The sequence below is a fragment of the Artemia franciscana genome, unplaced genomic scaffold (genome assembly GCF_032884065.1).
Source record: "Artemia franciscana unplaced genomic scaffold, ASM3288406v1 PGA_scaffold_60, whole genome shotgun sequence".
Classification (NCBI taxonomy): Eukaryota; Metazoa; Arthropoda; class Branchiopoda; order Anostraca; family Artemiidae; genus Artemia; species Artemia franciscana.
In genome coordinates this window covers 184,047-191,409 of record NW_027062699.1, presented here as the reverse complement: position 1 = coordinate 191,409, position 7,363 = coordinate 184,047, and positions in this window count along the sequence as shown.

Below are 7,363 nucleotides of genomic sequence, written 5' to 3'. Positions count from 1 at the left end.
AAAAAGCGTTAAAACCTGTTAATTTAGAAAATTCTCTTAGGAATTATGGCCCATCCCCCCCGCCCATGGTAAAATTTCCCCTTAAAATTTTATCCCCCAAAAAGCCTTGTCTTGTATGATGTCATAAATAGCATAAATAACATAATATAAGCAAAATGTCAATGCATAGTATAAAATTTCCCCTTGAAAGTGTGAAAACCTGTTCATTTTTAGATATTTTGACATTTTGGAGAGGTCCCCCCTCAATTTTCAAGAAAATTTGCTTAGGAATTTCCCCTTAAAATTTTATCTTAAAAATTTATTTTTATGCAAAAATGTGGGCCTATTTTGGGAAATTTTCTTAGGAATTATGGCCCATCCCCCCTCCACCCAGTGTAAAATTTCCCCTTAAACTTTTATCTATTTAAATTTTTCTAGTAAATTTTTATCTAGTAAAATTTTCCCTTAAAATAGTATCCATGGAAAAACTTATATCCAGGGAAGCATGCAAAAATGCATTTTTCCAAATAACAACTCTTGTGGAGTCAACTTATTTCAAGAATTATGGCCCATCCCTCCCACCCAGTTTAAAATTTCCCCTTAAAATTTTATCTATTTAAATTTCGCATCCATGAAAATCTTGCTTAGGAATTTTGCCCAATTTCAACCTCTTCCATTGTAAAATTTTCCTTATAATTGTATCCATGGCAAAAATTATATCCAGGGAAGCATGCCAAAATGCATATTTCCAAATAACAACTTTTGTGAAGTCAACTTTTTGTAGGAATTATGGCCCATCCCTCCCACCCAGTGTAAAATTTCCCCTTAAAATTTTATCTATTTCAATTTCGTATCCATCAAAATCTTGCTTAAGAATTTTACCCAATTTCAACCTCTTCCAGTGTAAAACTTTCTCTTAAAATTGTATCCATGGCAAAAATTATATCCCAGGAAGCATGCAAAAATGCATATTTCCAAATAGCATCTTTTTGTAGGAATTATGGCCCATCCCTCCCACCCAGTGTCAAATTTCCCCTTAAAGTTTTATTAATTTTATATTTATTATTACATATAGCATCAATTGCCCTGATTGCTTCATCCACACTCTTTACATTCATAATTATACGCTTCTGAAAATTAAACAGAAACTAATAGCCTGTTTACTGTCACCTTTTTGCTAGGTAAGTTCTGCCCAATTAAGAGTTCATGTGGCGTTTCGCGAGTCTTCGTTACGGTCTGTGTAAGGGGGGCCAGAATATTAACCCGATTTTCGAAAACCTTAGGGATGTTTGGTTTTTTCTGCTTGACGACTCGGTACCATATTTGTTTCGGTATGTTTTCACCCGTTTTGAGGGGAAACTAATGTTGATAAGTTCTATCAGGCTCATCCTAGTCATAACCTAACAAGGGTTATCCTAGTCATAACCTAACCAGATTCATAACCTAAAAAGTGGGGATTTTTATTAAAGGATTTTCTTGGAGGAGAGAGGGGGGGGGATCGAAAAATACGGGGGTACAGAAAACAAACTAAAAAATCCATAAAAATCTGTTTGTATTCATTTTTACCTTTTTACAAATCAGAAAAACATTTCGGGGAGGGAGGGTCTCAGAAACTTTAGTTTAAACTGTTCAGTAATCGATTAGTTGAAGCATAGTTCTGTAACTTATAGGTCAAATTTTTAAATATTAAAAATTATTCATTGCAAAACATAAATTTTTAAATAAATGCAAACCTCATCTAGATAAGATCTACCATTTTTTAAATAACTATCACAAACCTGGCTGAGCTTAACTCGTATTTTGGGGTCAACACAGAAAATAGAAAAGTTTAAAAAGGTTAGAAGTTAAAACCATAAAAAAGGTTTAAAAATGCTTATACATTCAAAATTAACAAAAGAATTCACCGTAGTTTTAGCAAAATATAAAAAAAGATAACAGCTAAATAAAAGATAAAAAAACATATATACACATACACGGGCCATAGCATGTCATGAAAATTAAAACAGATTAGACTGGCAAATTCAAAAAAAGGCCAATTAAAGCTGAAAAAGGAGGAGCTTAGCGAATACTTATAAACAGCAAGCAGTAAATTAGTTGGATATTTTGTTAATATTTTGACTGATATAAGGGCATTTTGATTTTGTATTTTGAAGTTGAAAAATAAGATAAGAACCGCCTGATTGACGGTCCATGATGGATCAGGTCTGCGTAAGGAGGATCTTTTGAGAGAATTATTATCCATGAAAACGTTTTGCACTGCATTTTTTTGAAAACAGAGGCAAAAGTTACCTCTCCTGCTTAAGTTCTTCTAAACTAAATGTATTTGAGAAGAAAAAAATGGAACTTCATCTTCTTGGAAAATTTTTCGCAAGACTTCTTTGAATAGATTTAATATTTTCTGACACTTATCAGTTGATCTTGAATTTGTTCAGCTATTTGCTTCTTTCAATACCAAAATAGTTAGAAAAGGGTCTTGTGCTGTAAGTAGGTTAAAAAGAATATTTTCTTTTGGGCCTAATAAAAGACCTAACTTAGTTTTATACAATATTCCGAACATTTACGGAGTAGTTAGGGAGATTCGACTTCCTTTTATGGGTTAAGGCATACGCTCCATCTTTAAATAGCAATTTCATGACGTAGTGGGAGCTAATCCCCCCTCCCTTTAATTTTCAATGCATTTTCTCTCCCTATCTTGTTTCTTTTCAATTTTTGTTTCATCACTTTTGATTCAACTTACAGTTACACAGTTTGAAACAAGGGAGGCACATTGCGAGAATAGCTGGAAAATATATAATTTGGGATATATATTTACACATAAGAAGGAGGGGGGGGGGATTAAAGTATAGTGGATCTGCATAAAAAAGTGTTAGCTGCAATTATTCGGAATATTCTGAAGTAAAAATTGTTGCATTAGGATTAACCTAACTTCACTTCTTAGGTGCAGTGGCTATAAGATATAAGTACTTATTGTTAATATGGATATCAGATTTATAAATTAAAAGAAATCGTGACAACAATTTATTTCATGGCGATGCAGAAATCTCAGGAGGTATATGATTAAAGAAAAGAGAGGAAAATTAATTTTTCCGTGATTTCGGTTTCGGTTTGATTTTCTTTCACTCTAGTTTTTGGACAAAATGGATGATAGACACATAATAATGCATATTAATTAAATTTATTTTAGATTAAATTGACTGATACCTTTTCTGAGAATCCTTGCCATTTAAAAAGTAGCTGAGTTTTGTTTCATTTTGCATGAAAAATTAATTTCTCTTTCTATTTGAGAATTGAATTTGTCAATATTTCAAATACCAAAAACTAGGGGAAACGCCTTTTTTCATGTTTAATTTTTTTAAAGTGTTATCTTCCTCAGCTTTTTGTTACTTGGTTGAAAGTCCGATATTTTCATTTACAAAATCTCGGTGCAAAATATTTGTTTTCCATTAAAAGTTAAATATTAAAAAGCTATTTAATTCCAAGAACAAAAAAAAAACTGCTACAGTGATAAAGACATCAATGAATCCGCTGAAATACCACTTAGGAAGAAATTATAGTTTTTTGGGAATTAGATATTGATGAAGCTAACAAAATACGGTAAACAGAGAGAAATTCGTAAATTTTCGACCAATTTTATTATAAAAATAGTCTCATGAATTTCTTTTATAGCAAATCTCAAATCAGATAAAAGATTTAGCCTATTTTCAAGCTCAGGCCTGTAAAAACAGTTTTGTAATTTTATATATATATATATATATATATATATATTATATATATATATATATATATATATATATATATATATATATATATATATATATATATATATATATATATATATATATATATATATACACACATATATATATATATATATATATATATATATATATATATATATATATATATATATATATATACATATATATATATATATATATATATATATATATATATATATATATATATATATATATATATATATATATATACATATATATATATATATATATATATATATATATATATATATATATATATATATATATATATATATATATATATATATATATATATATATATATATATATATATATATATATATATATATATACACTTGCATATAGGGTTTCGGCACTTTAAATTCTCAAATTCTCTATTGTTTTTTTATTAAAGCACTCGAGTATATCTACTAACTATTTTCGATTTCATTCGATTTTACCAGTTGTACTACTAGTCTCGTGTATATAATATGCCCAGTACAGGTAACTTTAGCCAGGAGACAACACTTCCACGATCACCCCCTAATCTATTGAAATATAACCGTTCACTATCTGAAGACTTCAATTTTACGTTTACCAGTGTCTAGTTAATGTAGCAATTTTGGGTAATACGGATTAGTTCTCTTGAATATCCAACAAACCTACAAGGATTAATGTCTCCTACTTTGACTATTTTACAAAAAAATTGTATGTGGTAATTTGTAGTCAATTAGGTGGTACTCCATGAATAAAATTTGTGATGATATCCGTCAATAGTAAGGGAAATGAGATTCTACTGTTAGAAGATGAGAGTGAAATTTCTAAAACTTACACTAGTACAATTTGTACAATCACCTTACAAAGTTTATTAGTTTGACCAAAGAAACTTCATTTAACATATATTATAATAAGCGAAAGAAAGAAGTGCATAGCCTACCACCCAGGAAATGATTTTATAAATGCAAATCTGCAACGTCAAAGATGTACTCTCTTTTGTACTTTGGTCTTTCCACTAAAAACCGCCAACTAAAAATCCCAAATCACACATCTAAAACCAAATTAAACTATGAAAAGAAAAGCATCTTAGCACAGAAAAACAAAATAACAAAAGAAACACCCTAAATCCTAAGCTCCAAACAAAAATACCTGGCATTTTTCCAAGTGAGGTGAGGAGTTCGGTGATTTTTCCAAGTCAAGTGAAAATAACCAATTTAAAAGTGAGCTTGGCAACATCTTTTTCCAGAATTCTGTGTCACGTTGGACCTCGACAATTTCAAAATCATTTTCTTCAACAAAGGCAATTAGATAGCAAGTTTCTTTGTCTACGATATTAAGCTGACCCTGTATTTGGTAATAATATTTGTGTTCCCTTTTGAGTAGAAGACGGCTCTCAACAGGATCCCACCTAAGGGAAAAAACACTCACTGAATTTCCTTGTGCAGCTGTATTATCTGCTTGAATATTTGTTATTGTTTTAACTTCAACAAGTCCAGAGTCACATATCCCGCCAGGAGAAGTTACAAACCATCATCTTTCTTTATCAGCAAAAAGGCTAAAATCATTCGATCTTTGAACAACTTTGCCCTTTTTACTTTCAAAACCCGCGATTGCAATTGGCTCTCAATCAACTCCGTGATTCATTTGCCAGTTACAATACATTTGTTTCCCTGTTACTATTTCTTTGACAAGCCTTGCCGAAGATGTGGCAGGCCTACGAACACAGATCGGAACCGTGTGCTTGAAATAATTTCCATTCTCTTAGAAATCCATTTGGGATTATCAGTCTGACCAGCCGTAATAATGGGCAGCTTCTTGAGCTGGTCAATAGGTGGTTTCATTTTTCTCAAATATAATTGTTTGGCAGCCTCAAATTCTGTAGGCAGAACATCCGGAGTTTGGCAATTTGGCCGATACTCTGAATCATTTTTTGGCGATTTGCCTCGGACACTGCTACCATTGCTGGATTGACGGGCCTTGTACCTACCTCCACGCCTTTCATATGAAGATGGAATCAGACGCCTTGCACATTGCGCCATTCTTTCCCACTTAGCAGACAAATTCTTGATTTTTTTACTTGGGTTTCTGCCAAAAACACTTTTATATGTGTGTGAGTGCCACTTATTCCCAAGAAAATTTGCAAAAGCTTCTGCTGTCGTACTCTATGGGAATTTCGCCTCGAACGGCAAACCTAATTGTGACCTGAGAATTTGACAACAATTCTCATAAAAGTCTCTCTCCTATATTTGTGGTGGCCTCGATCAATAGACTGGGGGCCTTGCGAATGACTTTTTGAAGCTTGTCATTGCTTCTCTAACTATTGTAGGAACTCTTTACAGTTTCCTTTCAACATTGCCCGATTTTTTGCACCCAGAAGAACATTTATTGTGGTCCCCAAATACATGAGACGGCACATTTCTTAGTAGATTTTTTAAATTATATACAGAACCTCCATCTTCTCGGTTCTATTTTATTGCACCACGAAGATTTTTAGTAAGACATGATATCCAGCTCTTTGTCAAGATTTTGGAGAATTGGTTTTTATTTTTGGTGTGGCTATATAAATCCCTAGTAAAATTCTTAGTAACATGGTTAGAACATTCATGCTTCACAATTTCCTTTCCATAGGTCACGTGCTCTATAAGGCGTTGATGTACAATAGAATCTCCATCACCAATAAATTCTAGATATCGTAGCCCATGAATTAAGATACTAAGCACAAAACCCTCTACCATCATATCCTGCTCCATTCCTGAAGAAGACCCGTTCCAGTTACGGTAGCAAAAGTGATATAGAGGGGGCACGTTTTTAGTTCTGGCACAAGAGCAAATGTAGCAATATTTATTCCTAGAACTAACAAATACAACTTTTTTGGTATAATAGTAAAAAATTATGGCATGGCCAGATTTTGAATTGTAGTCGTGTCCTTTCGTCCTTTTATCCCACCCGGTGTCCAAAATAACTCTAGTGTACGGTATACCATCTTCTGAAATTCTGCCATCAGATATAGCCAGGTCTCAAGCTTTCTTGCCATTTACCTGAATAACATTGTCCAAGTCTTCTTTCCACCTCTGAAAAAGAATCTAATATAAACCACACACATCAGATAAGTTAAATATAATATATATCTAACTAAAAAGACAGTTTATATGGAGACTAATCGTGAGAAAAGGGAAAAAATGAAATCAAGAATAAACAAGGAATCAAAATTTATGCGGAATTTACTCTAATAGGGGTTTTAATAGGGAGGAGGGCTCAAAGGAAGTCCCCCCTCGTAGAGAGAGGTTTCCAAAAAGAGGTGCCACATTTCTTAACGTTATTACATAAAAAAACTAGTTTTTTTTACTGAAAGTAAGGAGCGACATTAAAACTTAAAACGAACAGAAATTACTTCGTATATGAAATGAGTTGTCCCCTCCGCAATCCCTCATTCTTTACGCTAAAGCTTTTAATTGTTTTAAAAAGCAGAATTGTGGCAAAGAGTCAAACTTTAGCGTAAAGAGTGAGGTAACAGAATGGTAACGTAAACGGTAACAGAATGGGTCAATTGAATTTTTATAGTTCGTTGCACGATAGCATAATATAAAAAAAAGGTATTTTAGACTGAATTTTGGAATAATAAGTTTGTT